This window comes from Gymnodraco acuticeps, unplaced genomic scaffold (assembly GCF_902827175.1).
Source record: "Gymnodraco acuticeps unplaced genomic scaffold, fGymAcu1.1, whole genome shotgun sequence".
Classification (NCBI taxonomy): domain Eukaryota; kingdom Metazoa; phylum Chordata; class Actinopteri; order Perciformes; family Bathydraconidae; genus Gymnodraco; species Gymnodraco acuticeps.
Genome location: NW_022991403.1, coordinates 262,773 through 290,019, shown reverse-complemented (window position 1 = coordinate 290,019; position 27,247 = coordinate 262,773). Strand labels below are relative to the sequence as shown.

The 27,247-nt window shown below is 39.4% G+C and overlaps 1 protein-coding gene across 1 annotated transcript in view; it reads right to left on the bottom strand.

Annotated features, from left to right (window-relative positions):
- Window positions 1-27,247, bottom strand: part of znrf1 (zinc and ring finger 1) — a 138,531-nt gene that overhangs the window by 70,590 nt on the left and 40,694 nt on the right. The gene's annotated exons all lie outside the window — the stretch shown is intronic.

Sequence of the window (27,247 nt, the reverse complement as noted above, 5' to 3'; positions counted from 1 at the left end):
GATATTAATGATATATCTCTAAAATAAGTAGTTGTCAAATTGAATAGCACATGTAACTGACAGCCTTTAAGAAAATGACCAGTGGTGAAATGTATTGAAGTTATAGTGACCAGGTGCCAACAAATCACATGTGGGACAAAGAGTGTGTTTGTGCGGGACATGTGACTGTGATGCTAAGAAGTAGTTTGGATTTCAATATAATGTCCATCTCACCCTAAAAAATGAAATGTCTATTGAAACTATAACATACATATTAATTAAAACACTTTACTATAGATTGATTGTTTGCACAAACCATGCAAGTAAAGAACTTAAGAATATAATTGTTTGAATGGATTTTTCCCCGCATACAATCGTCCACATACCCATTTTTTGCAATCTCCGAGTCTGGAACAATTACCGGAGGTTAATACCACAGACTGCTGACTTGTGTGATCGTGAGAGCTGCACAGTGTGGTATACATTGATCCAACCACAATTCATCCTCTTTTGGTTTTTCTTCATGTGCCCGACATTTCTTGTGATTTTCACACAAAAGAAATCTGGCAAAAAACATCATATACAAATCTGTGGGAACTGTACTCCACCGGCCACACCCAAAGGTAAATACATCTTTTGTAAGAATAGAATGCTACTTTATTATTCTACTCCACAACATTTTAGACGCCAATATTGTACTTAGTTACTAGCTACTTTACATATACTGATTTTTTAGCTAAGCTTAATATATCCATCAGTAGTTTATAAAGTAATTAAAAGTAGCCTAACTTATACCAGCTGTGATGAATACATTAATTCATAAAAAATAATAATCCAGTAATTTAATATAGATGATTCTGAATCGAGCTATTGCACACAATGAGTACTTTTACTTTTAATAATAATAATAATAACTTGGATTTATATAGCGCCTTTCATGAGACCCAAGGTCGCTTTACAAAGAAGAACAGGAGTAGAGACAAACATAACAAAAACAAAAGGCAGTCAGACAGACAAAACAACAAATAGATTAGGGGCCAAAAGCCTTGGCAAACAGATGGGACTTGAGGGCCCTTTTGAAGGCGTCAAGCGTGGGGATGTTGCGGATCTCCGCAGGGAGAGCGTTCCAGAGGGTGGGGGCTGCCCAAGGTTCTTACACCTTTTCTAAAGTCAAATTCAAGCACTTTTCAAGCATTTTCAAGGTGCATTTTCAAACTTTTCAAGCATCTTACAGCTGTTGTAAATTACATATTTATATACACATACTTATACTTAAATGATTATTTCCCTACCTCACATTACATCAGATGTTCTTTATGCTATAAACAACCAAATGTGTGTTTCATAATAGCATTCTACATGAGGATGACAAATTTAAAGAAAAGAAAACTAAGTTTAATATTTCAAAATGAGTTACCCATCTGTACGTAGACTGGGCATCTCATATAACCTGGCTGAGCCAATATAAAACTATCAGCCAAATCACTTTTCAATACATTATTGATTACTATTTTTGAGGTACTTTTAGGTTGGCAGTGAACATAAGTCAGAGGTAAATGGTGTACTTTTCTTCCACTACATGTATTTAATCCCTTTAGTTACTTTACAGATGTGGATGAATGATGTGAAATCTAATCAAGTGTTAAATCAGACTTTAGTTCCACCTGGAGTAAATCCACAAGCTACCCTGCAGTATACAAAGTCATTCAAACTAGCTGCACCTTTACCAGCTTTGAGAACACTTTCATGATCAATCTTTATAAAATATATCATATATATTATATAGGGCTGTCAGTCGATTAAAATAGTTAATCGCGATTAATCGCAAATTAATCGCACATTTTTGATCTGTTCTAAATGTACCTTTGAGGAATATTTTTCAAGTTTTTAATACTCTTATCAACATAATAGTGGACAAATATGCTTTATGCTAATGTTTATTATCATTTGAACAATGACAAATATTCTCATGAATATTAAACACAACAACCTCTGAACATTACAAATATTCGCCTCAATTCAACCTGGAACCTTTCTCATACAATAATACAATACAATTGACTCAGCACTGTGCACATGTACGTCTGCTCTGGAGCCTGAAGGTCACCTTGTAGAAGTGTGTGTGTGTGTGTGTGTGTGTGTATGTGTGTGTGTGTGTGTGTGTGTGTGTGTGTGTGTGTGTGTGTGTGTGTGTGTGTGTGTGTGTGTGTGTGTGTGTGTGTGTGTGTGTGTGTGTGTGTGTGTGTGTGTGTGTGTGTGTGTGTGTGTGTGTGTGTGTGTGTGTGTGTGTGTGTGTGTGTGTGTGTGTGTGTGATGGATCGTTGGAGCTATGTGCAACTCAAGGCATATGCTCGAACGGGAGCTGCCTGGACGCTGCAATCATGTTGCGCACTATCCGTACTGAGTGTGCTGACTTCTCGTACAATGTCCCACTGTCTGGCTTCCTGCATAAAGTCAAGTGCTCGGCGCAGTTGTGGCGAAATGTCGCTCCTCTGTTTTCATTGAAACAGCTCCTTATATCGGTTAGCGCAGCTAGCTAGCACCAGATGCTAACAACAACAATGCACGTAAGGTCTCTCTCTCGCTCGCTCGGGCCACACATACACACACCCTCCCGGTCCTCCCAGTAGCCAGTCGGTGCCTGCCGGTGAGCGTGGAAGTGTGGTCTGCCACAAGCGGGCGGCAGGAGCGGGACTGTCAGCTAGCTAGCACCAGATGCTAACAACAACAATGCACGTAAGGTCTCTCTCTCCTCCCTCGGGCCACACATACACACACCCTCCCGGTCCTCCCAGTAGCCAGTCGGTGCCTGCCGGTGAGCGTGGAAGTGTGGTCTGCCACAAGCGGGCGGCAGGAGCGGGACTGTCAGCATCAGCTTGTAGACGGTATTTTAAACTCGATGCGCTCTGAAACTACAGGGCGGTCGAGGAAAAAAAATACACATGCGTTAATCGCGTTAAAATAATTAGTGGCGTTAATTTTTGTTTGCGTTAGCGCGTTAACTTGACAGCCCTAATATTATATAAATGTAATCTATTGATTCGTGTTCAACAACACGATTTTCCCCTTTTTTTCGTGTCACACAGAACAATTTTAAAAGCAATGTATTTCTATTGGTAGTGTGTTTCATGCCTGCGTCTTTTTGTCCGGTCGGGTCTTGGAAGACCGGAAGCTGTGGTGTTCATAAAAACATGTTCTTACTCAATATCAAGCCACGATTATTGTTTTTATTTTAAATCGTATAATGTCGGACTTTTTTTGCAGTCTGTGAGGAAAATAAATGGGGCTCAGAGCCTCAGAATGCTGAAATCTGTATATATTTTTGTACTTCTAATTTGTTATTATTTGTGACCCGCTCTATTGAAATCAGTCAAAAATCGCAACGGCTCATTTAAAAAATAAACATGGATTTGTGTAAAAAAACTATTTTTTCAGGGTTCGGGTGTTTTGTTTGATTTTAAATAAAGAAAGTCTTGGCTTTCAGAATATGAAACTGTTATTGCCAAAATCTCATGATAAATACATTTTTGAAGCTTGTAAAGGGACGAAGAGGCACCTCTCGACTCGCACCCTGCTCTTCCGCAGCACCGCTCCCCCTCCCTCCGGCTGAAATTATGAAGTAAAGGCGTATAGTAATCATAGATAACACGACAGGGTCCGTTACAGTTTGTTTTCATCTGTTTTCTAATAAACAAAGTCTTGGCTTTCAGAATATTAAACTTGTTTCCGCAAATTCAGATGATAAATACAACTTTGAAGCTTGTAACGGCATAATTAAAAGCGGAGAACGGAGAAATGTAACGTCACAGAAGTCATAACAACAGCCGGTGTTTCTTGTGAGTGTTTCCCCGGTACACAAACACAATACACACAAACGCAAAAACACACAAACACACACACACTCGCGAGCTTCCCCCAGACCAGTAATACAAACGAAAATGTGTCTTCGGGTCAATGTGACTGATTTCGATAGAGCAAGTCACATTTGTTTTAGGCACGACACATAGTGTAACGGACTAGTTATAATGTTGATGTTTGATGTGTTTGTTGTTGCGGAAGTTTATGAAGAGAATTATGCAGAAGATGTGATACAGCATATTTTTGGTATATTCATTTTAATCTCACCAATATATAAGAGGTGTATTGCATCATGTTATCCCTAAATATATGTGTGGGTATATACATTCCTGTGTATTAATAGTTGAAGGAACAAAATACATTTTTCCTCTTAAATATAGAGAGGTTTTTTATAGATTCCTGAAACAATGTTCCCTTTTTCTTTAAAGTAGATTAGCGCAATAGTCTTTTTCTTTCACTTGTACCCTTTTCATCAAAAGGGTGCTTTAGGCTATTTTTGAGGGGTAAAATGCAGAATTACTTGTGAGTTCTGTTTTGAGTGAAAAGATTACCCTTTTGAGTGTTTTTCTTGGTTAACCATTAGATATAGTGGCTAAATTCGTTCTAAGTTAATGATGCGCATCCTGCAGGCCTTGAGAATTTAGTCACACAGTTAAGAGAGACAATGGTCCTTTTAGACTAAGGGTGAGCTTACTTCGGGTGAATAAAAGTTCAGAGATGATTGGGGGGGGTATGAAGACAGTTAGGCGTTGTTGGTGAGCTAGTTATGAGGATGTCATGGGATAATGACTGTTTTATTCCTAACAAGTATGGCTTTCATAAAGAAACACATGACTTGGGTGATAAGATGTGTTTTGTTGTAAAATGGGCCCGTTTGGTTTTCTGCTGGCCAGCGCTGGGTCACTGTGACAAAGCATATTTTGCGTCTGCCAATGAGAGGACCTGAAAAGATGACCAGCTGACCTCACCCCTTCCTTCTGTCTTCTGGTATATATTCTGTCGATTCCTGAGTTCGGTCTCTCTTCACATGCTGTCAGGACCGGAAGGATCTCCGCAGCACGCGAACCAGGGCAGAAGTGGGCCGGCTACTTCTTAAAACATTACAATATGATTTTAGTATATTGTATTATATGGTGTTGTAATGTATTATAGTGCATTGCATTATTACCTTTGATAATTAAAACAGATTGTTTAAACTGGTATCTGGGTATTCTCTGTCTGATTTCCTTCCTGTTATGATTTTAAGCAGGACTCGTCAAAACGACACGCGGAGCCGAGTGGGGTTGTAAAAACCTCAAAACTCCAACAAAGTGGTGACCCAGACGTTTACGAGTGGGCGTTCAGCGGGAGTCACATCAGCAGCCAGCGGACGAAGCTGTCCAGGGGTGACACCTCGAAATACTTTCTGACAACTAAAAACAGAGCTCTATACAAAATATCAGGAAAGCACGGATACCCGTTACACTCAAAATCTGTGATTTGGCTATATTCAAATTTTTTAGAGTTGTCAGGAATATTTCTCAGTGTCTAGTCTTCACGCTAAAGATAATGCAATGCATATTTTAGCATAGGTAGGTAACTAACTAAGAATAATAAGATTAATAAAGCAACGGTTAGGAACCTCGTGAATTTTTCAGAATCGCACGACTAACTCGTTAGCTCCATGTGAAGCGATGAGGACTGTAAGAAGAAGGTGAAAGGCCCCGTGCGTTTTTTTTCAGAACTCGATACGGCTAACTCGTCGGGGGCGTTCAGTGGTTTCTAATGATTCCATCCAGAACTAAATTGAATAATGCTTTCCAGTCTCATAGGAGCTGCAGTTGCATTATAAGTGAATCCAAGGGGAGATACGCAAATTTCAAATAACCATTTTGAAAGGACTGGAATCTCGTTCTCTTGTTCTGTGGGGTTAATCTATCTGGCCAAACGTGACGATAAAGAGATTATGTTATCTGTTGAAATAAACATCGCACCATAAAGCTGAATAGACTGTAGGGGGAATAATTTTCTGTGAATAATTACTAATAGATAAGGGAGAAAAGTCAGATAAAGAAATGCGTGGTCACCAGGGGTTAAAGAAAGCCCCCCTTTTTCTTCACAGCTTTCCTCTAATTGCTGAAGCAGCAGCCCGAAGTGTGACTGCTTGTGCTTCTTCTCAAAATGCCTCAAAAATGGCTGCTGAGTGTTGAATTTAAAACAAGGAGTGAATAATCAACGACTGGTCTGAAGTTGGAGTGAATAACATTGAAAATTAATAGATCAATGTGTCGTAGATATTTAAATAAATAAGAAACTATAATTTGTCGTTTTTAGCATAGTTTTTGTGGGATGCAGTTACGTCACATTGTGGTTTTCATGAGAAGTTTTGAGAACTGATTGTTACTATTGCATTGCATTGTGAATTGTGTGGTATTTGTCATTAGGTAGTTTTTGTAATATCATTAGTAGACATTAATTGTGTTTATGAAGAAAGAGTAAGTAAACAGGAGGGATCTGTTCATGTTTAAACATAACAGAGGTGCTGCACGAGGCTAAAAGCACACTGTTGGCTAAACACAGAGAGGTGATTGATGAGAGAAGCTTGTGCAGGAGCAGCTGCAGGGCACAGAGAGAGAGAGACAGGAGAAGTAGATGTTTTGAAGAGTTCAGAGAGAGTAAAACGTATATAAAGTTAACTACTAGTCTGAAGAATGTTATATTGTTTTGTGAGTAAACATGAAGTAAAAATATAAGAACAACATGCTTATCTAGGTTAACAGAAAGCTGCTATTAACCAGTTTCAGCAGCTACTGTCCTATCTGGGTTCCAAAGAGAACATACGTTGCATTTACAATTCATATTAAGAAAGTTCACAATTGATACCATTAAAGGCCGTTTTGGATTAATAGGGCGTGTCTGTCATAAACATTCGTGCTCAGATGGAATAAAGTGTTGAGATGTTCTCAAGAGTGGGAGTTTTCACAACGCTTTTTAGTTTGTATTGAAACAATTAAGTGGTAAGGACAGAAAACTGTTCCGTGATGATTTCTTTAGGTTTTAGCTTTAGTAATGGAGATTACATTTTGTGAGGAAACTTTTCCACCAATAATAAGTGTTCAAAAATATATATTCATTAACTGTAATCAGATTACTTGTTTTTCAAATATAGCGCTAAATACAGTTAGTTTTGTGTTCTGTTACAAATCTAACCTGCTTGTAACACAACTTAGATAAACAATTTGAAAAATAATAGAATAGGCAAGTGGTTAAGGAGGGTTTCCTGTTTTGCTCATTTGATTTACAACTGAAGTAAGGAAGAATAGTGTTTTATGAGAACTGTCATTCCTCATGGTTTTTAAGATAAATCATCAGTTTGTTTGGACTTTGATGTAGAAATAGGATCATGGTGGAGAAGGAAGACCTTTTTTGGTTTCAAATTAAAAAAAGATTTTAAAGATGAAGTTTATTTTATTTTTTCTGACTAGAATTTTAGAAGCAGGACTTCAACTAGACAAGATATTTTACGATGTGCTTTTATTACTTTTAATGGAGTAAAGAATCTGGGTAGACTACTGCCATTGGTTTGTTTTAACATTCACATGTTTCAGCATTCCTGACCATATGGACACTCAGCCGTTTTATTTTGTAACCCGTTGGGGGAGAGATTTAAATTGAGTTTTTCTACAGTTGCTGATTTGCTGTGATTACAGCAGCACTGGATAGATGTGCGCCACCTTTGGGTTGTACTCTGAATCAGTGTGTTGGTGAAGAGTTGCTCACTACAGAAACAGAAGAACTGTGCAAAGAACGCATCTCTGAGGAGGGTTTGACATTTTGCTTGGGCCTTGTTGCCGAGGCAACAGTGGTGTGAAGAGGAACTGCAGTTTTTGGGGATTCCTGCTGTGCAGAGGACAACGTGTGTCTGCTGATTGTACCACATTGATCCAGAGGTTCCTTCCCCCTCAGGACATCCCAGTGCAAAACAAGAGTTTCATTGATCCAATTCACTACAGCTGCAGAAGACAACGCATCACTGACTGTTCACATTATGACCGGGCTTGTCTCAGATCGTTCAGACTCTGAAGAAATTATGCGATGATTTTACAGCATAACTGTGCAAGAGTTTTCCAGAGGGTGGTGTACAACAATAGGTTTAGTGTTTGAGAAGGGAGGCTGATTGTTTAAACGATGGTCTGGAATACTGAAAAGATTCAAGTTTAATATCCTTGTTTAGCAAACAACACATCTGATTATTAGGTCACACCTAATAATCTTGACATATAAACTAACTATGAGTAAAAAGATGAATGGATTTTATATCCTAGAGAGGGTTAGTTATGTTGCGAATACTTCACAAGGTATTTGCTAATGTATTTTGAAGAACAAATAACAAGGACACAAGTCCAATTTTGTTTTGTTTTTAGGTTAAATTGTCCATTACCAAAACTGTTCACCTTATGTCTAGATTTGGACTTTGATGGTAAGGGAGTATTTAGGCTTATTTTTATACATCTGACATTTTCAAATATGTTGGCTATTCACTAGATAGACATTGGTTAAGAACTTTTCTGAAGATTGAATATTTGTTCCATTTCTAAATATTCCTATTTAAAAAGTAATTTTAGAGTAAAGAAGACTGATGCTGTAATTGGACATAATGTGAGGCCTTCAATCACCCATTGTAATGGTGCATATTATTGACGACTAATAGGAAGGAGGGGTCACTCGACCCACCCTGCAGTGGTTTTTAAAATCTTATGCAGCTTCACAGGAAGCGCACGGCACCAGATTATGAGTTTGGAAGACTAGCGTCACCACCTCCTAATGGACATTAATTTAGTTAGTAATTAACTGACATTTAGAGATGTTAAAGAGTAAAAACATACCTACCATAAGTGATAATTCCTGAATTTAGCTACAAACCATTGATGAAATGAGTTCTGTTTTTAGAATCGTTGATAAAGGAAGGAGTGATTGTTACATATTCGGACACCCAAGGTTCCACGCACTGTTAAAGAGGTTAACATTGTTGTTAAGTGGACCAGATTTGAAGATAAATGAATATGAGTTATGAAATACATAGCAGAGCTTTACAGATCCTAGTAATGGTTTGACTCAAGATAATAATTATGTGCACAAGTTTCTGAAATAGGTCTATTAGACATTTGAATATAGATTAGGTGTTGATAAACTGCAGTAGTAGTACAATAAGGAAGTGACATTTTTTGGCTAAACACTTTTCGGGGAATGTGGGAAGCAGCTGTCTCAATGAAAAGTTAGAGATATCTTGAACATTATAGTTGTAATTGTGAATTAATAAATGATGGCGCTCCATATATACATATTTGTGTAGACAAAGGATACTGGCCTATGCTGAAATGTCAAAGTCTCTGCAGAGCACGACACATGGCCAAAAAAGACTGAGACCAACTGACCTTTGACCCTGACGGACAGTGTAACTTGACAAGGCACTGTGAATGACTGACTCTGGGGTGAACCTGACCAAACTTGACTTTACAACCTGACAGTGTGAGTGTGAATGTGAGTGTATGTCTGCATGTGATCAGTGCAACTGCATGATTTAAAACAATGACTAATCAAGCATGTTTTTGGACTAACACATTTTTCTGGGCCTCAATAACATTCCACAGAATTGGAAAACCGCACTTGTGCACTCCCACAGGAGGTGGCAGTTTGCAGAATGTGGAACTCAAACTAAAACATGAAGATTCTGTTTCTTTTAGGACTGAAGGATGGAGAGAAACACTTCATTTCACTGAAGTGTTTACTGTGGAAATGATGGATGTACATTTGGGAAAAAATGTTTGATATTTTCTTAGAATCCATTATTACCTGAAGGTTTTCTTCACATACAGGATTTTGGTTACACATGAGTCATGTGTAAAAAGGGGGAGTGTACGGCTGCCCCAACTCGATTGTTCAATCTGACCATTGATTGACGCGTTTAGAATTGACCTGCTCCATATCTGGGGATAAGATACTGTTTGGTGAATGTTGACATGTTTCTAATATTGGTTGAGTTATAACAGGTAACACAGATGCAGAATCAGTGGCCAAGGGGCTACTGTGAGAGATGTAACTCCAGAATGGAATACTGAAGAAGTTGACCTGTGAGTAATGTTTCAACAGGTATAAAAGTAACTGAGGTTTGAAATGTAGAAAGAACATATTACAGTTCAAACTAAAACATAGTAATGTAATGAGACATCATTTAATTTAGAGAACATCATGTAACTAGCCTGGTGAAGAAGTAAAAGCCATAGACTTTATTGTTTAGGTCATTATGAGGATATACATTTAATCTAAATTTATAAGACATTTGATGACAGTTTGTTGGAATTCTGTATTCATTTTTTCAGCGTGATAATATCTAAGCACTGACAGGTAGAAGCAGTATCACCAGGAAATCATTCACTTTGTTAGTATCGTGATTTTGGTTGTTTTTGAATCCATAACATAGGTGTGTTTCTTTACCAGAAACATTAGCAGTTCATATTATATTTGGATTTTAAATAGGATCTCAAGGATTTCATTTAAAAATAAACACAGATGCTTGTCAGAAATTCAGAGCTATTGAAATATGTTATTTAGTTTACCTAAAGATGTTGGGGTTCTTATTTAGTTGGCACAATCCAAGTACTAAGATTCTGAAGCTGTACTGGCAGATAGGAGGTCTACAATTAATTTAGAAAACCTGTTCACAGACGGCTGTTGTTTCAAGACACCCCACCAACAGGCTCCAAGTGGGTCAAAACAGCTGAGCGTAGGCTTGAGGGAGTTGTATCAGATTTCTCCACACAGGTTGCTGGCGCCAAAAGGGGGACCCGAGAAGCACGAGGCTGACACAGCGGTGTTCGTCTGGCTGAAAGTCATCAGGACAAAGTGGCTCAACCCCAGGCTCTCCGGCCCCGACCGAGTGACCCAGAGGACATCCCATGCCGTCCGCCTAGAAGGAAAGGGGGACAACTGGTACCACTGGAGCCAGTGTGCGGTCGGGAAAACACCTGCGAGGACCCTAGACGACATCAGGACAGACCTGGCCCTCGTCAAGGCAGTCGACCCGGGAGGCATCATCAGCGGGCCGGAGAAGGAGAATCGGGAAGACATCTCTCCAGCATCGACCCGGAAGCCGCCATCAGCGGGCCGGAGGAGGAGGAGGAGGAGGAATACATCTCTCTAGCAGGCAGCCCAGAAACTGCTGTCAGCGGATCGGGGGGACAAAGACACGGCAAGCCAGGACGGCACAGGGGACTTGTCGAGGCAGCAGAGGAGTCTACTTCTCTGATCAGTTCCACCCGTGAAGGGCTAGCCGCATCTCCCCCTCCCTATCAGCTGCCCCTTGTTGGCGTATTCCTCTGAGGGGGGGGGGGGCTGATGATTCACCACACAAGGAGACTGCACTAGCACCCAGCTGCCCCCTCATGGTTCCTTCACTGCCATGGAAAGTGGTGTTCTGTCTCCATGAAGGTTTCAAGTACTCTAAATACCAGCTTCGGATGGATTTATACAATGTTTGGGAGACGAACACAGTAGAAAAGAATGACAGTGGGTATATGTTTCAAGTGCCTTGTGTAAATTGCACTCTTTTAAAAGAGTGCAAAAGGGGGAATTGCGGAAGTTTATGAAGAGAATTATGCAGAAGATGTGATGCAGCATATTTTTGGTATATTCATTTTAATCTCACCAATATATAAGAGGTGTATTGCATCATGTTATCCCTAAATATATGTGTGGGTATATACATTCCTGTGTATTAATAGTTGAAGGAACAAAATACATTTTTCCTCTTAAATATAGAGAGGTTTTTTATAGATTCCTGAAACAATGTTCCCTTTTTCTTTAAAGTAGATTAGCGCAATAGTCTTTTTCTTTCACTTGTACCCTTTTCATCAAAAGGGTGCTTTAGGCTATTTTTGAGGGGTAAAATGCAGAATTACTTGTGAGTTCTGTTTTGAGTGAAAAGATTACCCTTTTGAGTGTTTTTCTTGGTTAACCATTAGATATAGTGGCTAAATTCGTTCTAAGTTAATTATGCGCATCCTGCAGGCCTTGAGAATTTAGTCACACAGTTAAGAGAGACAATGGTCCTTTTAGACTAAGGGTGAGCTTACTTCGGGTGAATAAAAGTTCAGAGATGATTGGGGGGGGTATGAAGACAGTTAGGCGTTGTTGGTGAGCTAGTTATGAGGATGTCATGGGATAATGACTGTTATATTCCCAACAAGTATGGCTTTCATAAAGAAACACATGACTTGGGTGATAAGATGTGTTTTGTTGTAAAATGGGCCCGTTTGGTTTTCTGCTGGCCAGCGCTGGGTCACTGTGACAAAGCATATTTTGCGTCTGCCAATGAGAGGACCTGAAAAGATGACCAGCTGACCTCACCCCTTCCTTCTGTCTTCTGGTATATATTCTGTCGATTCCTGAGTTCGGCCTCTCTTCACATGCTGTCAGGACCGGAAGGATCTCCGCAGCACGCGAACCAGGGCAGAAGTGGCCGGCTACTTCTTAAAACATTACAATATGATTTTAGTATATTGTATTATATGGTGTTGTAATGTATTATAGTGCATTGCATTATTACCTTTGATAATTAAAACAGATTGTTTAAACTGGTATCTGGGTGTTCTCTGTCTGATTTCCTTCCTGTTATGATTTTAAGCAGGACTCGTCAAAACGACACGCGGAGCCGAGTGGGGTTGTAAAAACCTCAAAACTCCAACATTGTTCAGAGTTTGTTTGCATTTTACAGAGTGTCAGTGAACGTGCCACTGTTTTGATGGACGGTTCTTGTGACCTGTAGCTGTGGGTTTGGGTGGGAGATTGTTGTCTGGTTGGTTGGGTCTGGAAGAGGGAGATTCCTGGGGAGAGAGACGCGGGAAGCTAGGAGAGAGCTAGCGGGAGACGTGACGGAGTGTGAGAATACGGCAGGGTTAGTGGATTGTTTTGGCCAACAGTAACCTGTGATCTGTACAATAAACTCCCGGATAAAGGACAAACTAAGCCTCCCTGTGTTCCTGTAGATACTACCAGTAGAAATACATTGCTTTTAAAATCGCTCTGTGTCGAATCAATAGATTATATTTTGTGACTATAACACGAAATGCCGTGAGACTGGGTTGAATTACAACAGTGAGTGCTTCATCCTCTGAAGACCACACGATGGCGACTGTAACGCACATAACATAGGTACGCTCCTCTGAAATGATTGTCCCCTGCAATTATTATTATCTCTCATCGAGTTCGCTATTCAGCTAGCTAACGTTAGCTTAAACAAACGTAACATGCCACGTTAGCCTAATCTAAAATGCTCTACTATGGCGTGCCTTTCATGTGCCTTGTCAGCGCAGACTCTCGCATCGTTATTTTTGCAAACTTTGCAGGAGGCTACTCGTGGGCTTGACCCTCGTCTTAGCCATGGCTTGTATTTGTCTTCTGCTAACCAACGCTCGTTGAAACTGCAACCTCCTGGCACACAGTCATCTATCACTCTCATCAGAATGCCCAGGTCACACGTAACACAAACACAAACAGCGCGGGAAGGACGAAGCGGAGCTGTTTCATGTAAAAGCGAAGCAATTAAGCTCGCTCCGACTTCTTTATTTTCTTTTAATCTAAAAAGCGAAATAAAGCATTTACAATTTCAAGCACTTTATCCCAAATTCAAGCACCATTCCCAAAATTCAAGCACTTTTCAAACCTTGAAAACACCTCGTACAATTTCAAGCATTTTCAAGGATTTCCAGCACCCGTACAAACCCTGCATACTGAAGGATTTGTCCCCGAAGGTTCGCAGGTTGGTGCGGGGGATGGTAAGCAGGCCAGAGTCTGAAGACTGCAGGTTCCGGGGGAGGGCGTGTGGGAAGAACAGCGAGCCAGCTAGCAGCTAGCACCATTAGCCTGGTAGAAATCGAACCTCAGCAGCGGTGATGGAAAACAGCCCAGTTAAGATGGCAGGACTGAGGGAGGGTTCGTGGATAGTCCTGGGAGCGTGGCAGAGAGGAGCCCAGCTGGGGTGTTCCGGAGCGGGGATTCCACGGATAGAAGAGCACGACGTTGAGCTCGTTTTGCTAATGGCAGGACGGCAGAGGCTAAGAGCTAAGCAGGAGCCAAACATAATCGGCTGAGCAACGGAGATGGCAGAAACACAAAACCAGAGCAGAACAATCTTTTCGCTGTGTATGTGAAACATTTGTACGGAGTGATAGACACGAGGAATAAGCGTCGGCTTTTGGTACTTTAAGTATATTTTGATGCCAACACTTCTTTACTTCGGACGTCAGATTTTAAATGCAGGACATTTACCTGTAACTGAGTATGTTTACACTGTAGTATTTCCACTTTTACTTAATTAACATATCTTCCACCGCTGAAAATGACAAAGCATCATTTCATTAAGGGTAAATATATTATTGTAAAAAAAAAGGAAAATTATGTTATGATATAAAGGATGTTAAACATTTAGCTTCTAAAGAGCTGATCTAAAGTCTCGGAGCCTAGGAGCCCTGGTGATAAATGACCGATCTGCAGACCACTTAAATGTTGCTGTTTTTCTACAGGGTCTCTGGATCCCATCTGACAGAGCATGATAAAGTAGGTGAGGATATTACGATATCCAGACTGGACCTAACAGGCTTTGAGAAGTCATGTTCTGGTCAAACAATGAAATTAAAAACCGTTCAATGTTAGGGGTGTTTTACATTTCTTCTTTTGGCTTTAAACACAACTACAACCTGCTGCAGACTGATACAAACAAAATCCACTGTGAACTTAAAGTCAATGTGGATGGAGTTATTCAATTATTTCTACCTGTCTTTTGAATCAAATATTGTATACCAACAGAGCCATTAACCTGTTAAGCCCTGAGCCTGTTTTTCAGATTTCAGGCTCGAAAATGACATGCCCTGAACAAATGAATATATCTTCACGTCTAAAAGGGGTAAATGAATAATATTTTGTCTCAAAGCAATGATACACCTGTGAGTTGGATGTAGAAAAGTCAGAATCAATATAGATGTTTTTATTTTAAAGTAAATTCAGATTGAACATAGTAAAACAATTTAAATTATAGTTTCCGTCCAAAACAAAACCATAATGAAAACCACCCTTGAATGATGGGATAGTAGACTAAAAGCTTTAGGAATCCAAACTATGACATATAATAAGTACCCTGTATCAAGACTGATGCAAAACAAGTGACATTTGACCTTTTTAGAGAGGTTTAGAAAAAGTAGGTCCAGGCGGACTCACCTCTGGGGTCATTTGGGTGTATTTGCCATATCTCTGGAACCCATTGGTCGATTTTGGCTCTTTTGAACCATTAGAGCCAATGAGGGGAAGTTCCCAAATCCATCTAAACATTACCATTGAGGATTGAGAGTGATGCGCACACAGTTTGCCCAAATCCGGAAGCTCCATTACACTCTATATGAAAAATAAATGTAATTCCATAAATGTTATGACGGATTACCGGGAATCATTTCAAAGGGACACAGAGACATTGGATTAACCTTCAGCAGCGTTTATATGCGTTGTAACGCCATTGAACACAACTTTTGATCAGAAAACAGCAAAGGTAAGACGTATTTGCCGTTTTGGCCCCGTAAAGTAAAGTTGTGTGTTGTCTTTGCTTGCCTTCGCTGCCGCGAGCTTTGGTGATGATAGTTATACCAATGGAATCTGTGGAATCTCAGCTTTCAGATGATATCTAGTTTGTGCAGATAGCATGAAGTATAACATATTGCTTATGTGCTAGGGTGCGTCAGCACCCTTTCACTTAGTGCTGATTCAGAGGCTTAGCGTTAGACTTGTGTTTTGTTAGGTAAGAATTATAAGAATCATATTGTCAGTTAGCTGAGTTTCTTCCCGTTAAGTGGGTATGACACATTAATAGGTTGTTAAATATTAAGAAGCCCTGAGACACAGTTTCGTGAAAATTGTTGTGTTTTGCCGCCGGCGGGGGCAATCGGGCTTAACAGGTTAGGGTTAACTCACGTCAGCTTTTTACTTCTGGTGTTTGCCAGAAGTGTTGTTTATATGTGGACAATATCCTGCTGAACAAAATGTGTAACTTACATTGTTGCCGAGGATTGTATTTTATGCCATAGTCCAAAACCCAATGAAGAAATTCCTCCGTAAATACCTCATTATTGCACCACTCTACAGGTTTAATTCACAAATAAGTAATTATAACAGGAGTAATAGAGGAAATATGGTGACGTTATTATATCTTGATGTATTTAGAACATTTCCACATTATCTTGGTTGTTTTTTTAATGGTGGATGTGTCTCAGTAGCCCCCTCCTGTGTTGTTTTGATGGGACCCATTAGGCCTAACATTATTAGTTTAACACATAGCAGGTAATTAGATCAGCCACTGGGCCACATGAGATGAGTTTACACATAAATGAAAACCGCTCTGTGATGAGGGAGTCTTGTGATCAGTGCTGGATTCTGAGCAGAGGGAGGGATCACTTTGATGCCACAATTACCAAAACATTCTCACTAGCAAAGTTAAGGTACAACCAGCTTTCAAAAAGATGGTCGAGTGGGTGGGTTTTCACTGATTAGGTAGAAGATTATAGGGGAGGTAGCTATGATTATAGCATCTGGGGACTCCCGTATGTGCTCCAGTCATGTGGAGTTATAGTGAGATTTACATATATAGAAGCAGCAACATCACCAGGGGTTCTCCTTTTCCTTTCCAGTTTTTCCTGTTTGGAACGATTTATTCCCAGGGAGGTGTTTCTTCTTTCACACTTTGTAGTTTGGTGGTGCTAAGTACTCCTGAACGTCTATCAGTTTATCCTGTCGTAATCGCTTTGTGTCCTTTATCTATCTTTATCCTCATAAAAGGCTATAGAAAAATGTGCTTGAACTTAAAGGGGCATTGCAGAGATTTAGCTAGTGGAGCTCGCTCGTGAACTGTTAGCGCCGGTGCCTGAGCGCATAATTGCGCCACATTTGCGCATAAGATGAGGCCCCCTCCGCAAGATGAGGCCCCACGCAGTCTGCGTGATCTGCGTGTAGGGAGGGGCAGGCCTGCTGCAAATACTGTATTTCCTCAGAAAAAGAAAGGCCCATTGTGTTGATCTGTGCACTCTGGCAGCACTAGCCATGGAAATGCAATAGAAACAGCGGTGTCAAAATGCCTTATCTGAAATCGAAGATATCTTTACTTAGTGAGTAAGAACAAAACGTTTGCATTAGAGCTATCGTCTGTCAGTGTGCAACTTAAAGGAAAAAAAAACCTGCACTGCAGGCCGTTCTGTGATTCTCCAGAACACACAGATGGCCAGTCCGCTCCTACAAAGGAAGGTCTAGTTTTGACTTACACAACTTTGACAACTATACATTTGATAATAGCCTGACCTCTCTTTAAGCCCCAGAGGTGGAGCAGAGTTCAAGAACAAAAAAATAGAACTTACTCCCTAAACAGGCATCTAAGCATATATGTACTTTTCATAGGCATTTATGTTCAGTACCCCAGAGCTGGTCTCTAATGAGAATGAATGAAAGGCAATTGAAAAAATGTATTTCATTCTCCTGTCCTAGATTCTTCAGCAAGTTCCTTAAGTCGATTTTATATAATCTTTGGGTTTTAGACCGAAAGACTAACTAATTATAGTGTTGTAACCTTTTAAAGACCTTTAAATGGCAAAATAATTTATATATTAGTGGGTGTAAACTAGGGCTGCTCAATTAATTCGCAATCACGATTATGGCTTGCAATGATTACGAAAACGTAATCGAAATAAAACGATTATTTTTTTATTATTACTTTATTTTTACTTTTTTAAGTTACATTTTCTTTTTATTGGTTTTTCAGTTGAATTATACTTAAAGTTCAGGGTAATCAACTGTTAAAAACATACTGTTCAAATTGTTTTTCTCCAATAAATTGATGTTTTCAAAGTAAATGGATAATCGTTTTTAATAATCGTGATATCAATTATTGACCCAAATAATCGAGATTATGATTTTTGCCATAATCGAGCAGCCCTAGTGTAGACAATGGGCCCTTCTCACTTCGGTTAAATGGATTCCTTGCGTCCCTCACTTGCGTCGTTTCCCTGCGTCTAGTCCCTCCCACCAGGGAAGCATGGAGGGACGCAAGGAAACCACGAGAAGCAGGGAAATGAGTTTTAAGAGCAATGGGACGTCCTTTCCTCCGGAGTGTCACGTGAAGCGATGTCCGTTTGTGATGACGCTGCACAGCTGATCGTCTGACAGCAGCTCTGTCCCCGTTATTTCCACACACCCCCCCGCCAGGGTTTCCGCTAGGATTTTTTCTCGCCGGTCAAATGTCCGGGCAGAATTTATTTTACCGGACAAATTTGAAACTTACCGGTCATATTTCAATAATAATAGTGAGAGTTGTGTAGCAGAGTTTCCGTTAGCAGGTAATTACCGGACTATGAGCAGATATGCTTCAGTTTAAAACTCAGTTCATTTTTATATTGCTTCAGTCTATAATCGTAACAGATCGAACAATTCAGATTCATTTTTCAATAAATTATTCCACAAACAACAAACAACATAATTATTACATTCAAACAAACTACTTGTAGTAGCCTAGATAACGTACATTATTCAAAGGTTTACATTAACTTTGAATAATAACACGGGAGAAACGGATCCTCTCTTTTCCCCTCTCCCTCCCTCTCTCTCTGACAGCCCGTCAGTTTCTCATGCAGCTCCTGCAGCTCGCTAAACAGAGGGCGGGGCTTCAGGTGATTATGCAGAGCTGCGTGTCTCGGTCAGACTCAGCAGCTGATCTGATCTCTCTCGCGTGTCCGGTTGTACTTCACTCGCGTTTATGTCCATATCGATCAGATCCAGCTCTCCTGATCGGCCTTTATAGAGAGCACCGATCAAACTATTAAGAGTGAATATCGGCCGATAATCACCGGTGGCCGATCTATCGGAGCCTCCCTAATTATTACCAGACATTTTGACCGGCAGGTTTTGAATTGACCGGTTTTTAATAAATTGTACCAGCTAAAAACCGGTAATTACCGGCTAACGGAAACCCTGCCCCCCGCCTCTGTTAGCACACATTTACTGACACAAACATTTGTATCATCTGTTGTAGACCCCAATAAATAAAATCAAATAAGAACTCATTCTTAAAAAAGATAAACGCCATTCTTAAAATGTATAAACGAACAATAGTTTGATTAATATTGATTAGAGTGCACAATAGAAATAAAATAATTGAGAGAAGAAAAATAGATATGTTATCTATCAAAACCCAGTTAGATTAACATTCATTGGATTGCACACTTTGTTTGTTTGTTTGGATATGTAGCACATTAACATTTTAATAGCACTTAATGACTGACTGAATGGAAATGACAATAAATGAAAATGTAAAACGAAAAAAGCGATCATGAAAATATTTCCAAAAAATGAATAAAATGATTTTTGACCACTTTGTTGTTCAGATATACCACATATTTGTAACTAAATGATACATGAATTGAAACAAAACACGGTATAAACTGAGGAGTGACTCCCGTGAGGTTCATGTGTTTTCTTCACTCCGCTGGGAAACTGCTCTCATGTCAAGAAGCATCAGATCAGTGCATGCACTGCATCGTCCAATCAGTGAGCGATACACAGTAAGGGGGCGGGGCGAGTGTCTGAGGATATCATCGAAGGATGGTCTGGTGGTTCCTCGATTATAGCTCCTCCATTATCGCTCCTCGCTCCTCCGGCAAAAATAAGGCCATTGGGACGCTACTCAAGATGGCGCAGACAAATCAACTTCCGGTGAGACCGAGACCGAGGAGCGAGGAAATGAAAAATAAGAGAAGTGAGAAGGGCCCTATGTGTCTCTAATTTATCTATTTCCATGAGAAAGGGGGTCATATTTGACTGAAAAATGCTGCAAACCTGCAGTGTGTGAGGTACAGTGATACGGTAGAGTGAAGCAAGCAGGACCCAAATGCAGATAATACTGATAATACCTTTATTTCAAGGATAAAAATAAATAACTTGGACAAAACAGAAGACTCACCGGTGAACTCAGTCACAAACAAAAGACGAACCAACACTGAACACAGGACGAGACAAGACTAAATACAGGGAGGGGTAATCACAAGACGAGAAACAGCCGGGCAGGGGAGGAGAAACACAAGGGCAACAGGTGAACACAATCAGACAACTAGACACACCAGGGAAACTAAGGACGGGAGGAAAAACACAGGAAGAAGGACCAGACAATACACAAGGGAGACAGGGAGAACCGAACAGCAAAATAAACCCAAACCTAGACATACAACACTAAAAACGTGACATAACAAAATAATCGTGACATACAGTATGTGACGCTAACTTCATTATTCCAGCTCTCGGAAAATGGCCGTCTTCATGAAAACATTTCTTAAAATCTGAGGTACAAAGGTAGTTTCACAATATGTCAGGTTTCACACAGAGAAATTCACTTTCCCCCCCCCACCATCTTCCACATACAGTAGCACCTGACCCACTTTTCCCTTGGCTTCTATTTTCAGATGCTCCATAGGGACGAGCAGAGGGAGGAGGAGGTGGAAATGAGTGAAAAGGAGGTGAGGAAGGTGGAAGGAAGGAAGGTGAGAAAGGTGCATCTGAGGACAAATGAAGGGTTGACGGTCGAGCAAGACCACTCAGGGAGGTGCGTGTGTATGGTGTGTGTGTGTACATGTGTGTGTACGTGTGTGTACATGTGTGTGTATGTGTGTGTACATGTGTGTGTGTGCGCCTCTTTGCCTTCGACTCGACCATACACCACAAATCATTGAGGACTTTTCATATTCAAGGAGGTCAAATAGGGACAAAAATAAATCATCGGACCCGATCATAAATTAAGTATAGTGGTGTCTATGTGAGATCTGGATGTGTGTGTCGTAAGAGGACGCACCAGCGGTGTGTATTTAAGCAACTCGTGCCAGTAATCCTGCATCATGCAGATGTGGTTTTTTTCAGATTGGCAGGTTTCTCTAAAATATTTGTCTTGACCGCCATCACTGTGGACTGCGTCATTACACCGCATGCAGTATTTTTACGTGGTTATGTTACACACTGAAATATGTTTCTGCATCGTCATCAGGATGTAAAAGGCAAAACAAGATGAGATGTGTTTTTATCCTGCTCTTCATCATCAATTGGTTATTTTTGGCAATAAAACACCAATATCTTGTGTAAAAAATATGCTGCTAACCTTAAAGTTTATTGTATTTTCACTCAATCAATAGTGATGATACAAGTAACAATGACAACATTGACACTGGCATTAACCTCTACGTATTATACAGTATATTGTTGTTGTTTTGTATTCATTGCTATAAAATATATTTTTATGCTATTTGTTTGACTCCTTTCTTAAAACCATATTATCGCTGGAGGAAGTTTAAGCTCAAATGATTCTACTCCATCAAATGTTTCCGAACTGCGTATGAAAAGCCACATATAGACTCCTACAACTATGCTGCTCGTTGTTGCATTACCACATTAGTGTCTACAGCTTACACAAGTTTAATTAGGAATTCAAAAATATGTCTATTTAGAAGTATTTCTCAGCCTTAATTCAACACTAAAACACAGTTTAATATGGACTACATCAGTCAACATATAACTAGTCATAAATGCTGAAATAATGTCCAAAGGAGGGAGGGAATGGAGAACAATGTAATGAACCTAACAATATTAATCATACTTGGCTTGGCAATGTTTGGCACTATCACCTGTAAAGTAGTTTACAAGGAACAATGACAAATAAAACTAAAAACCTTAATTATATCTTCTGGCAAAAGAACAAAAATAAAATCAGTTTGAATCTATTACCTTTCCCAGTGGTGCCATGTACCTTCTTTTTTTTTAGACATTCAGTGGGCATTTTAAGCCTTGGGGTACAGTAACATCCTGTGTAATTGTTTCACATACCCAAACAAGCACTCATAAACCGTGTGGGCCCATCTAACAACCGATTAAGCCAGAATACAATCGATACAAACACATTCAGCAGGTGCCTCTTAATGCAGCTGCTCCAAGAACACAGAGAAACAGAGCTCAATACTGCTGCTTTAGCTCAAAGTAACCTCACTGACCTTTAGCCCTTTTGATTCGACCATTTTCTCCACACGTTATAAGGCTAATGGAGCTGTAAGCATAGCGTTAGCAGCACGTTAGCAGCCATGACGGCAACATTAGCTTTAGTATTTTAACTGTGGCTACACAGGATGCATTTAAGCACAATATTGAATGTATAGGTGAGTGAAGTGAAGTTAGCTTTTATCCGTTAGCCGTTTTGTAGATAGCTGATAAAGATATATGTGTTTGGCTCATTATAATGGAGTAGTAGTATCTGCGCTTGTTGGTGTTTACTAAGAGATTGACATCAAGTTTAGTTGTTGTTTAACCAACCCAGTCTCACGGCATTTCGTGTTCACCAACACGATTTTCAATCTATTGATTCGTGTTCACCAACACGATTTGCCCCTTTTTTTTTTCGTGTTGCACAGCACGATTTTAAAAGCAATGTATTTCTACTGCCTGCAGCACGTCTTTTTCTCGGGTCGGGTCGTGGGAGACCGGAAGCTGTGTGGTTCATAAAAACATGTTCTTACTCAATATCAAGCCACAATTATTGCTTTTATTTGAAATCGTATAATTTCGGACTTTTGTTGCCGTCTGTGAGGAAAATAAATGGGGCTCAGAGCCTCAGGATACTGAAATCTGTATTTTTTAAATCTTTTTTTCCTTCTAATTTGTTATTCTTTTCAAAATAACACACTGTTATTTACTCACCAATAACACACAATTATCCTTGCTTTTATTTATTGGTTTAATTCCATAATCTCGGGCTTTTTTGGCGTCTGTCAGGAACTGAATTTCAAAATAAAAATAACCGGAAACAGACGTAGGCATTTCGAGCGATTACCCAAGATCCTCAGCTATGGTTTTAAGCTCGCTTATTGGATGTTTTAGCCGCAATGTATGCTGGGATTTGGTGTTTATATGATATGAAATCCGGAAAACATTTTAAAAGAATAAAATAATACTTAATTCCGAGTGTTCTTGCTTTTCTCTTTGAAAGTCATCACATAACGTATTGTAATACACGGTTCAGCTGCATTGTATATTACAGATCTGCCGTAGTTCTTTATTTATAGAGCCCTGATGAGAAGACCTTTGGAAAAACTGAGAAAATGCCGCCGAAACTGAATACTTGACGTGGATCATAAATATATTCAACAATTAAACAACATCTTCAATTTCTCTTCACACAATACGTCTCCTTGCAGTATCAACACTAATTCGGCTGACTTTTACATTTGATCTAATTCACAGATAGGTTATATTTACACCATAACGGTGCACAGCTGATATAAAAGGACTGTAGTTTTTAAAGATATTACTGATTTTCTTTGAATGTAAGAATGTAAATACTGAGTCTGAAATAGTATAGCAATATGCTGTAAAATTATGTGAAAGCATTCATAAAACTACACATCTTCAGATGTTGTACGAAAACAAAAGTGTCCTACACTAATAATACAAAGTTATTATGGCTGTGTGTACCTTGTGTGCACCGCCTAGTGGTTAAAGCACGTTATTGAATTATTGTGTTTTATTTGATTAAAAAAATATTAAGAGTACATACTTTCATAGGGGGAAAGTATAAATATAGAATATAAAAAATCAAGAAGATACTATAAGTGATCTCTACAATAAAACAGTTTAGTGCAGGATGTACAAAGATATTAATAGGAGGAGGTGCAAAACAGAAAAACGAATTAACCTTTATTTAAACATTAAATAACAGATTAAGGTCTTCTTTTAAATAAGAAAAAAACTTTGGGGGTATCTATCTACAGATAAATATTAAGCCTGACAAAGTACTTAACGTCTAATATATTGCTTTCCTGCAATGTTAACTATGTTGAAGCACTTATTTTAACTGATATTATACATATGAATTATACTCTTATGTATGTAGATAGAATAAGAAATGTGCAGAATATGACAGTTTAATGGTGGAGGTATACACACATATTGATAGATGTCTTGTAATGCACTGTTGAGGAACCTGTGTTTCATTAATTGCATAACTACACCGTAGTTGTGTATATGATATGTCAATACACCTTTGAAAATCTTGAAAGGGATGTGCAAAATAGCCATAATATACAGTCTTTAATGAACTATTAGTAGAGAATAACGAGTAATGAATATATTTTATTACTCGTTTCCATTCATGTCAATTGCAGATACATGTTTAGTCTTCTCAAGCACCAACTATCAAATATCTCTCCTGATTGTTGGCACTTGACAATCACCTTACCTGCATTTTAGTCAGGTGTAACTAAAGTCTCATTTAAGGGTTGTTTATATTTCACATCATTAATCAGAATCTGCAAAGTAACTCAAATAAATGCAGTGGAGTAAAAATACCAGGTTAACCTCTGAATTGTAGTGGAGTAGAATTACAAAGTAACAATGAGCTGTCATGTGGGTATATATTAATGCTGCACATTATGGACACAAGCGATTTTCACCCATTTATTAATTATATGTTTTACATTTGATAACACCAATGTGTTTAATACTGGCAACTTCTAATTGTGGGAAAAACGAAAACGTTCAGTAGAGACGTCCCATAGAACATTTTGCGAAACACAATAGCCAGCATGTGTAGTTCTGGGGGGGCGTTCGATTCCAGTTTTGGATAGTCTGGCGTGGTTTCGTTCCATTTCACACAGCTGTTTGACGCTCTGCGTAACCTTACGGGGACTGTAGTCCTAAACGATAGCTGGGGATTATGGGTAGTGTAGTGTCTTCGGCCATCCTAAACTCAGAAATGTTGACAATCGTAATGATGCTCGAAATGTCCCTTATAGGCCTACGTCTGTTTCCGGTTATTTTTATTTTGAAATTCAGTTCCTGACGGACGCCAAAAAAGCCCGAGATTATGGAATTAAACCAATAAATAAAAGCAAGGATAATTGTGTGTTATTGGTGAGTAAATAACAGTGTGTTATTTTGAAAAGAATATCGAATTAGAAGGAAAAAAATATTTAAAAATACAGATTTCCGTATTCTGAGGCTCTGAGCCCCATTTATTTTCCTCACGGACGGCAACAAAAGTCAGAAATTATACGATTTCAAATAAAACAATAACCGTGGCTTGATATTGAGTAAGAACATGTTTTTATGAACCACACAGCTTCCGGTCTTCCACGACCCGACCGGAGAAAAAGACGTGCTGCAGGCAGTAGAAATACATTGCTTTTAAAATCGTGCTGTGCAACACGAAAAAAAGGGGCAAATCGTGTTAGTGAACACGAATCAATAGATTACAAATCGTGTTGGTGAACACGAAATGCCGTGAGACTGGGTTGTGTTTAACATGAACACCCTGTAACTGCCAGGTGTTGCAAAGCTAACTCAACTAACTGACAAAGCTAACGCTTACATTTTACAAAAATAAAACAACATTCCACAAACCAAAAATATGTTCCTATTTCTATTAAGCTATGATTTATTAGAACAAATTAGCAGCACTTCCTACTCAGCAGCTTAACTGCATTAATAGGCTACTATTGCAATCCAAATCCAGATGTTTAATTTAATCATATTTTTGATTTAGAGAAGTTCAGAAAGTCACAAACCACACCCATTGAGAAGTATGAATACTGTTACTAGTAGCCTAATGCATTTCAATCTGGAATCCATTCAAATAAACAACCAGCTCATGTGTTAGTGTCTAGTGGCTGCAGGTGCTTCATGTATTTCCTTTTCAACATCGAGAGCACACACTCGAACAACAATGAATGTTGTGTTATCCTGTTTTCAGCCCTGCGTGATGTTTTAGTGATGAACACCATCAGTGAATCAAAGATGCACAGAACAGCAGTGCTAAACTCTTTGATTTGATATACTTTATTAATCCCCGTGGGGAAATTGTTTCTCTGCATTTGACCCATCCTAGTGTTAGGAGTTAAGTGTTAGTGTGCTGCCATTTTGAACGGCGCCCGGGGAGCAGTGTAGGGAACGGTGCCTTGCTCAGGGACACCTCGGTAGCAGGGTTTCCGTTAGCCGGTAATTACCGGTTTTTAGCTGGTAAAATGTATTAAAAACCGGTAAATTCAAAACCTGCCGGTCAAAATGTCTGGTAATAATTAGGGAGGCTCCGATAGATCGGCCGCCGGTCATTATCGGCCGATATTCATTCTTAATAGTTTGATCGGTGCTCTCTATAAAGGCCGATCAGGAGAGCTGGATCTGATCGATATGGACATAAACGCGAGTGAAGTATAACCGGACACGCGAGAGAGAAGAGATCAGCTGCTGAGTCAGACCGAGACACGCAGCTCTGCATAATCACCTGAAGCCCCGCCCACTGCTGTCAGGAGAGAGGGAGGGAGAGGGGAAAAGAGATGATCCGTTTCTCCCGTGTTATTATTCAAAGTTAATGTAAACTTTTGAATAATGTACTTCATCTACTACAAGTAGTTTGTTTGAATGTAATAATTATGTTGTTTGTTTGTGGAATAATTTATTGGAAAATGAATCTGAATTTTTCGATCTGTTACGATTATAAACTGAAGCAATATAAAAATGAGCCCATTAACTGTGTTTTAAACATCAGCATATCCGGTAATAGTCCTGTAATTCCCTGCTAACGGAAACTCTGCTACACAACTCTTATTATTATGATTGAAATATGACCACTAAGTTTCAAATTTGTCCGATAAAATAAATTCTGCCCGGACATTTGACCGGCGAGAAAAAATCCTAGCGGATACCCTGCTCGGTAGCACTTGGTCTTGCTGGGACTTGAACTGGTGACCTTCCAGTTGCCAAGCCAAGTCCCTATCGACTTCGCCACCACCGCCCCAGATACAATCTGATACAATAATTAACATTCAGAGAGCGGTGGGGATCAAAGCCCAAATATGATTCAAATGCTAAGTCAGTTGTCATGCTTTCAGTTTGGATTTTCCTGACGCTGGCTCATGACTGGGATGATAATGTCTGACTGAATCAGGATCTTATCAGGACAGCCACCACATGATCAGTTTACCTACATATGATTTGTCATACAATGTAGCAAAGCAAATTGAGTATGTATGATGGGTGAAGACCAGACTGGAATACCCAGAAGATGCATGATATTTATTTTAACAATAGATGATCATCTGGACACAAACATATCTTTAAAGTCACTGGTTCCAAATGTCTACAGTCACAAACGAGATGTGCTCTAATAACAACACTTGATGGAGAAAAAAATATTTTGGCAGAACATTGTCATATATCTTTGTTCCTTGGATTTTTCCAACAGCAGATCAGGGTCTTAAAACAGTCTGTCGGATAGGGTCTTACGCTCTCTTGCCTCAAGTGGAAAAATGCTTCGGTGAATATC